Consider the following 9,702-nt stretch of genomic DNA (forward strand, 5'->3'; position numbering starts at 1 on the left):
TGTTGCTGCTCATGAGTAAACTTAAATGTGTATGCAAATGTGCAAGATCAGGGCCCAAGGGAGAGAAGTATTGACCAAGTAACTGGATGTTTATGGTAGAAAATGAGGGATGAAGTTGTGGGAGGAAAATAACCTTGTGGCTGTGGGGTATTTTTGTTTTTGTGGCAAAAGAAAATGATGTAATTTGAAACTGCTAATTTTTTTCTTCTATTCATCTCTCTTTTCCTCTTTTTCAGCTTTGTGGGTCTTGCCTGCCTTTTTTTCAGGCAGATAGATACAATGCATTCAAGTGCTAATCTAACCTAAAAAGCTAAATTATGAACTCTGTTGCATTAAATGCCATCTGTGAAAGAACACTGGGTACCCTGGCCACTCTGCAGTGATTGTACTAACAGCTTTGTCTTTCCTGTCCTGTTTTACTTAGTACTGCTAGCAGGACTGCTTGATAATTTTAACCAAAGAAGGCTGAAATGTGAGATTTCTAAAGGCTTGAAATCTGTTCTTATAAAAGTATCCTGGACAGAGCTGCAGAAAGGCTGCTGGCACTAAGAGGGTATAAAAGCAAAAGTTTTCTGTTGTAACTCAAGTCCAAATGTTCTTTGATACCATACCTGTGACCTTTACTATTACTCAGAGACAAAATGTGGTTTAGTATTTACTTAATAAAATCTTTGTCCACAGCAATGATTTATCAGTGGCAATAAAGCTCTAGCTTTGTTCCTTTGGTTGTATCATGGCAAAGGCTCATTTAGTCAATAAACATCTTGTGTTGTACCAAGTAGTTAACTTTTCTGTTCCAGTAATAGATGTAGAATTGGAACCTGTGTGCAATTTCCAGACTGCCAAGTAGCATCAGTCAGGGAAGGGAGCTTTACATTAAGTTAAAAGCCTCGTAGCAAACGTAATAGTTGAGATAGTTATTTCTTAATCATAAACAAATGTCAATACAGAAGGCAAAATGGAGCTTAGATCTCTAGTTAGAGCACTTGCCTCTAACTGTGGAGTGTAGCTATAAAGTGATGTATGGTTTAATATTCTTTTAATAACAGTATTTTTTAGAAATAAAAAGCTTGTAATACTGTATTTAAATAATAATATGCTGTATTGTTGCTTTTACCGCTTTTAATGATACATATGTAACATTTTTTTATCTGAATATCCACAACTATGATTAAGATAAGTAAGTATGCTCCTACTTTAAAAGTATTTTTTGCTTCTTTTACACTGATAATTATTTGTATCTTTAGAATTAGGTTCTTTTATACCAAAAGACTTAAATTCCTTTATATATACAGTAATCAATTGTAAAAAAGCAAAAATAATATGCACAATGTTTTTTCTTTATAACAAGATTTAAATTAAGATTTTAGCCACTTTGCCTCGTAGCACACAGAAATACTGAAAATCCTGAAAGTTCTGGGGTTTTTGCAAAAAACAAAGTATACATTTTTTTTCCATGTGGCTAACCCATCAATTTTGAAATTTATGGATACCAGAAATTACTGGCTTTTTATAGTATGAGACCTATCACTTGTGGCGTTGTGGGCAAAGGTCACCTATGAGCATTGTGGCTTAGGGTACATTTGAAACACTGTGTTATGATAGCCTTAAGGAGCTTCATAGACTCATTAAGGAATGCCTGGACAGAAACTGGAAATAAATTAACTTAATCATATGACTTTGTAATTGGACACGGTAAGTAACTCTAAATCTAGTATTTAATTTAGAAAGTAGACCAAGGATTATTGTTTTTTGGAAATAATTGTTTGGTGTTTCTCTTGACTTTCACTTATGTAACTAGTCTGAATCTGAGCGCTGAATACTCACAGCTAGTATAAAATTCTTACCATTTTGCCCCTTGCATTTTCAAAAGTGTGAATAAAATGCTCAGTGTTTGTAAGGGAGTGGAAATCTTTTAGGCATCCCTTGCCTGTAAAAGAGCAAGAGCAGAGGGTGTGTCTCTTACAGTGAAAGTACCTACATCCATGGGAAAATATAGTTGACATCTGTAAGTAGCACTGTGCTCTTGAGTTAACTTCCTTTGTATGACATGGCACATTGTTCTTATATTTATCCCACATCTCTACCCTCTTCTGTCACCTCCAGAAAGGCCAGCAGAATTCTGAAAGAAGCCATTTTAACTTTCAGGGAAACTTAATGTTAACTCTGTAGCTTGGAAAGACAAAAGGTGCCATGAAGAATAGCTGTCAGCACCATTTCAGTCAAGCATTACTCCAAGTGGTGAGAGGTTTTGGGTAAGGGAACATGGGGAGAAAATTTGAGTCTCCGTGAATGGGCTTTTGGAAATGTTAGTTCTATTCCTCCCTTTCCTGTGGACCAAGTGCAAGAAAAATCTGTTTCAGTAGTTATTTTATCCTGTTTGTGCTGTTTATCCATGTTTTTCAATGTCTGTGCTTTGCTAGTAGGCCAGTTTGTTCCAGGTGGTTTGTTTTCAGATTAATGTGCACCAACATGGTGCTGTTGCAGTGTTTGGTAGAATGACTTATGAAGAAAGAAAATTTTAATTTTTCTTCTGCACACAAACATTATTTGAAGCTGAACATAACTAATTAATTTTGACATGTGTTTTGTCAGAGGTGTTCTCTACCAAACCTACATGTTGGCCTTTATTATTCATTCAGGGTGTTCTGACAGTTATATTTCACAGAGTGGAAAGATACAGCAAGGCTGAATGACATACTATATACATGTCTTTATGATGGGAGCTCCTCATGGTGAATGTTTCCATGATTTATGTTTTTATAAAGAATACCAAAGGGATGACCATGGATATATCAGTTGTCAAAACTTGCAGTTCAGTTAACAATTGTGAAGTAACTGTTTAACAAAACAGCTATTGTACAGGAATGTTCAGTTATGTTTGCTTTGCAAGACTTCATGCAAACATGACATGGGATGTGCTAGACATGTCTCGTGACTTTCAAATTGCAGTGATGAAAGGTCTCATGCAAGTAAGAACAGATTTGTTGTCAAGCAGTCCTGTTTGCAGGCATTCCTACAGGATATTCCTACATAATCTTCTGAGTGAACATTCTGACGAGCGGTGAAAGCTTTATTTTAACTGCATTCCTTGCCTGCTTAGTTACATGTCAGTCTATGGAAGTGCTTAGATGGAACTACAAAGAGATAAATTGTTCTGATATCCTGGACTTCTCAGGAGGAGGCAGAGCAGAGCATATCACTGTAGTGATTGCTTTCCAGGGCTTGAGCTTCTGACATCATCAGCGTGTTAGTCAAAAGTGGCTTTAGGCATTTGAAAGCAGAGAAGAGCACTCGTATTGTGTGAGGCACTGAGTTGTTTCACCCAAGCTGTTAGGAAATGCTTCTCTAAATGGAATGACAGTGGAGCTGTTGATAGAAGGAATGATCAGAGTGGAACTGGTGAGATAATGACTGCAACAATACCAAACAAGGCAAGCCTCTAAATCATTCCTATTTGTACTTCCTTGTATGAATTAATTAGATTGAGAGTAAGAAGCATGGATAATTTATGTCATTATCAGTAATAATAACATGATCATACAGAAGAACCACTAGTACCAATTACCATTTTAGCCTGTTCCTCTGAAATAAATTGGACAGAGATGCCTGATTTACAAACAAGCCAAAAAGAATTTTGCTTCTTTTCCCAAAACATAATACCAACAGGATATCATGAACAACAGGAGGAAAGTCTGTTGAACTTGTACAGGACAATTGGTAGAATAGTAATCTAAAACACATTATCTGGCTTGTAAATCTCTTTTATTCTCTCCTAATTATGCAAGAACTAAGAAGCTGCTTTGAAAACAGTCCTTAGGTAAAGAAGTTTATTCTGATGAATACAGGAAATTATTTTTTTTTTGTCTTTTCAAGGTATGTTTCCTTTCTTCCTCCAGACAGAATTCTATACTATCCCCTGCTGGGACTTGATATGTTAATGCATTTCTGTGAGCAGATAAGAGACTATTTTTCACCAGAAAACCATGAAGGAGTTGGTAAAAACAGAGCTACCTTGAAAATGTCATGAGAGATAAGCAATTAAGCAGTAGGACTGGTGTCCAAAAAGGTAAAAAATATGAAATCAACATATAATGAATCCTAATAGTAAAATTATGTAAGCTTTGAGGAGACCAATTTCAGTATCTTGCTCCCAGAGTGAAGGATATTTAAGACAGCTAAGCTGTGCTGCCAACACTGTACAAGTATGTAAACTTTGGTTTCCTATGCTAGCATACTGAGAGTGAGAAATGATAATGCTGAAATCTGGAACCTGGCATCAAACTAATGAGCTGTCAGAGCACACTTGCATTAAAAAAATGAATAAAAATTTAGGTATTGAAAAGGATGGGCACTCTGAGGGGCTGCAAAAAGGTTGCATAATGATTAGATGTTTATGCATCTATTGATACTCAGATCTTGTTTTATTTAATAAATACTAAAACAGCAATATTGTCATAAGTTTTTTTCAGAAATGTGGGCAGCTATTTTCTGTAGCTGTATTGCACAACTGCATCTTTTCATCCTATACTGAGGAAGAAATTAGAAAATGTGCTCTCCGCTAAATGGTAAGGATACCTTGTATGCTGCATAAAATAAGATGATAATTAAATATTGTCTGATGCATCCTAAGAATCGGTAGTTTCTCATGCTTTTATCTTAGTTTAAGACACCCCAGGATGATTATTCTTCTCTGTTAAATCAGGCAATGGACAAATACTCAAATACTGGCTTTCCTGAATTCCCCCCAGGGTGATTTTTCTCATTTCTGCAACTCTGTGGTGAACACATTTTTGCTTCTCTCCCATCTTTCTGTGTCAATACTGAATCAAAATGTTTTATTCTTTTTGATGTGACTGAAAATGTGGTGATAGATGCTGGATGCAAAGGCCTCTAGTTAATTAATTAATAATCCTAATCCAGGTTCTCCTACCCATGAGAACTGAGTATGAACTCTTATATTTGGTCCTTCTAAAGACTCTTATGTTCCACTGGTTCCTGGCAGGGAGAGGAATGAAGAGATGGATAATCTCTTTAGAATTTTCTGTATTCCTTGTACAGAGAATAGCAGATCAAGTGGTGTAAACAAAGGAAGGAAACTTTGGTTTCTTGCCAAGAGATAGAAACCTCCTGATCTCTTACCAAGCTCGTTTATTTTGCTGCCAACAGATTCCTCACCTTCTTTTCATCTGTAAAACTACCAGCAGTGGGGGAAACTGCAGAATGGCACTGCTGTAAGAATCTGCTCTAGTTAATGTAGGGACTGATTCACATGCAAACTTAGGTATGGAACAGAAATCACACACAGTTCCAGGCTGGGGTGTCCTTAGATGGTTCCTAACCACATTTTTTTTTTTTTCCTAAGTTCAAGAAAGTTGCTTGTTTTGCAAATGTTAGTCTCCTGCTGCACAAAAATTAACTGCTTTTGCTACTGAATAAAATATGACCCTGATTTTCAGGATTTTATATATTTTGGGTTGGTTTTTATTAAATGTTGAGATTTACCAGATCTAAGAAACTGAACTCCTTTGAAGTGAACTGAATGCATCAGTTCTGAAACTTGGCCTCCCTCAAAACTGGTGAGCTAGCTATGATACATTTACAGAGTGTCCTAAGTGTTTTTACTAGTGATTTCAGAGCAGTCTCTTAAGCAGTTGTGGAGCACAAGTTCTTAGATATTTTGCATATCTTTTTTCAGTGATAAGGAGAAGATGATGATGTTTGGTAAGGTCCGAAGTCAAAGGCTGGCCATGGGTTCCATATGACAAGTTTTTAGTTTTATTATGCTAATTAACCCAAGATTGGATGTGTGGTGGATGAAATTATGATCTGTGTTGCAATAGAGCACAAATCCTGTGCATGCCTTCAGCCTGTTTGCCCAATCATATGTCTGCCAGGCTAATTAATTGAGGGATTAATCAGCTACAGGTATCTGTTTAGTCCCTAGTTAAGAACTAAAACAGAGGGAAAGTTTTTTATTTGAGAATTACAAATTAAAGCAATAATGGCAATCATTACTTTTGAAGGGATGTAGTTGTAATTAGAGAGCTGTATTGGAAACATCTTCAAGATTTTGCCTGGGTGGACACAGGGGTAGTTTGCTATTCTGAGATCCGTGGAAGAACCACTGCTCCAGACTGTACACTGTTGCTTTGAAATTACCAGGATCTTGATGTTATCTGAAAAATAAAGCTTTTAAAATCAGTCTGAGACAGGATGTACAGGGCTTTAAATCTTCATTTTAATCAGGAATGGCAGCAAATGCATTAATTGTATTTTGTTCCTGCAGTCTTCCGGTAAGGAAAAAAATAGGCTCATTCTGTAAAAGCTATTATTTTAAATGAACAATGATTTTTATTTTATTTTTACAATAGCAAGAAAGGAAATGCTGTTTGATTTTATTTTTTTTTCCCTTTCAGATACGTTCTAATTTATAGTAGGCCAAGTGAAAAATCCCCTCTTAATTTTTTTCCTTTATATAGCTGGCAATTAATGCTTCTACCAGCAGAACTGATAAATAAGAGAATGAAGAAATGATGTTTCAGACTTGGACATATATCTTTGGGTGATCCAGATACTATTAACATATTTAGACTGTTTACAAGAAATTAATTTATTTTCCAACAATAAGTGAAAAACGCCTACGTAGCCAACAACCCTCAAGTTAGAACTATGGCATCTAACTTGACCGTGTATACAAAGCTAACAGCAATGAAGTTTTGTGTATTCATTGCTAGAGGGATGGTTTACCTACCAAATTCTCAATTGCTCAATATACAATTTTAAGATTACTGCATAGCCCTTTGTATAGTTTTCTGTTTCTACTGAAAAAAAATGTTTTTGTCAACCCAAAGGCCTTTTATTTCTTTAAAGAAGCAAAGCAATGTGGAGGGAGACTCAGGAGCAGACCCTTGAACAGCTTGAGAGCACAGTGTATGTTCTCAGTAGGACTCAATTAAAAATCTTGTTATTACAAGAGTCTCTGTGGTCACAGAGACTGTGAGGTCTGTGTAATTCTAAGTGATACCCTCAGGATTTTTTTTAAGGCAATTTTACTGCTTCAAGATCAGACAGCAGTGTTTTTGTTCACTTGTGCTTAATGTCAACCTTATGAAAAAACACTCCTTTTCTTACTTGAGCAACAGCCATAAGCTCTAGTGAAGAAATAAATCATTTTTCCAGATGCCAAAAGGATTTATTCTGATATAGGCTGTTTAAAAGCAAAACAAGAAGTGGACCAAACCCAACACTACTTTGCTCAAACTGCACACAAAATTAGAAAAGTGAGTAGTATGAAAGAAGGGATTTTTTTAATTAATAGGAATCTTAATCAGCAAATTGTCTCTAGAAACTGATTTACTATTGTATGATTTGACCCAAAAGAAGTGGAAATCATAGGTCTAGAGAACACTAGAGTATGTATGTCAGAATGGGATTTTATCTTTGTTGGTGTAATGGAAACCAAAATATAATAATTTTTTCCCAGTTTAAAATTCTAGCATTAAAAATAGGGAAAGTTTCTGTATGATTAACAATGGAGATCATATTTGACTATTCATGATATCTGTTGCAGGGAATTTATCTCCTGGATTTAGATTTTTAAATTAGCCTTTTTCCCAGCTGTAAGCAAACCCTTTTGTTCATTTCAGCTTTCCTGCCTGCTATTCCCTGCCTGCTGTGCCTCTGCCTGCCCTTCCCACCCTCTGCTCCAGAGCTGCTTCTCCAGAAAGGTCAGTGCTTCTGCAGGCAGCTCTGCTCTCCTTAGAAGGCTTGCAAGCATAATAAGGCAGTCTGCCACTCTGCAGCATTTAGATAATGCATGCATGTGGAATCTGTGCATAAGTCAGAGGCAAATTAGTAACAGAAATACAATCTTTATCCTATCATTATCTCTTCAGTGTTATTTTTCCACCTGCATGTTCATTACAGGGTAAGAAATCTGCCAACGGAAAGAGGACGATGATATAAAGAGAATATTCACAGCTTTCTGAATAAATGCAATGCAGGAAATTAAAACTAAATTCTCATTTTTGCACAAAGATACAAACTTTTTCGAAGTTAATGGCTGAGGATTGCAAATGAGGTTTTGTGTCTTTCCACTGCAGAAATGTCACTAATGGCAAAACCTGAAACCCCCCTGGCTTCCCCTTAATCTAGAATTTCTTAGGTCTCTGTTCAAGAACACTGACAAAAATTACTGATTGTTCCTTATGCCACATAAACAATTCCTCCTCCTATCTAAATACATAGTTTCCAATTTGTGGCTTGTTGGTCTCCCAGTTTACTTAAGGGTATGTATATGTAGATCAGAGTATGTAGAGAAGATGATCTGTATTTTTATCTTGGTAATTTGAGTTCTTTAAGTGAAGAGACCTAATTGAATATAAAAATTTGAAATCAAGCCTCCTAAGAATGTTTAAAATACAGAATGAATAGTTAGAAGACAAAAAAATCTGCTCTTACTGAGATCTTTTCAACCACTTGACAATTACCAAAGGGGGAGGAACAGGCGTAATTGTGTTTCATGGTCAAAACTTAAGGCAAATGTTTAGTGTTTTCTCACATAGTATTTATTTGAACATTGTTCTAGGCAATATATAATTGATCTGAGAAATCTGTATAGCATACATTGTGTTAAGAATATGAATTCTTTGCCTGCTGGTCCTCTGAAATGGCCTGTGCAAATAACCATCTCCTCTTCAGTGACTTCAGTCTTTGAAAGGAGGTGAACTCTGTATTGTTCTGCTATAGTTATACAGGGCAACAGCAGTCATTCTTCTTAAGTATTGGTTAACAACCTTTAGCCACCTTGTTAATAGCCTTTTTTCTATGTGCCATATTTTAATAGTCCAACTTCCCATGACTCACAAGGACATCAGCTTTATAGCAGCCTCATTGGTATAGGTGTGTTCAATGCAGTGACCCACTGTGCTTAGTACATGTTTGGACTTGATCTTAGAGGTCTTTTCCAGCCTTAATGATTCTTTGAATCCATTATTCTAAATGCTAAGAACATAGCACAAGTCTTCATAGCACATGAGAAATGCAGTTCCTTCATCAGCTTCATAAATCACTGTCCACACAGGGAATCTGCACTGTGATTTCTGCCAGAAATCACAACTAGATTTGCTTCTTATGATGACTCTAAGTAAGTACTTTATTAATATTATGTAATTACTCAAAATATCAATTTCTGTGGCTCCAAATTTGTTAACACATAGATCTCAGATAGAATCAATATGTCTCTGGATTGAATTTTACAACTTGCAATTACGTTTGCACAAATCTGTGCAGATGGGCTTTTATTATAAATGATCTTTCTTCTGTTGGCAAACGATCTTGCAAATAAATAAAAAATGAAGATCGATAGTATTATAACAACAAAGTACCCATTACACTAGCAGAGAACTGCTAAAAGAAGGATGTAGAACATTTCAGTCTATTTTTTAATACTTGGGGGGAGGAGGAGGTTTGTAGTTAAGTATTTTATTTTCTTACAGGCTCTGTGATTATAACAGAACACATTTTGACACGGTTTTCTTTCACATTTCAGTGGACTAAATCCTCCTCCTCCCACTCAAATGCTTCCATTCCTGTAAAGGACATATCCCCTTCCTGTATGGATAGTATCTCCTCCTGCACAGGGGAACACCATGGGGAGAAGAGGGAAGTTTTACTTACTATGTAAGCACTTGAGTGTGA

The sequence above is a fragment of the Chaetura pelagica genome, unplaced genomic scaffold, assembly GCF_000747805.2.
Source record: "Chaetura pelagica isolate M959 unplaced genomic scaffold, ChaPel_1.0 scaffold207, whole genome shotgun sequence".
In the NCBI taxonomy this organism is placed as follows: domain Eukaryota; kingdom Metazoa; phylum Chordata; class Aves; order Apodiformes; family Apodidae; genus Chaetura; species Chaetura pelagica.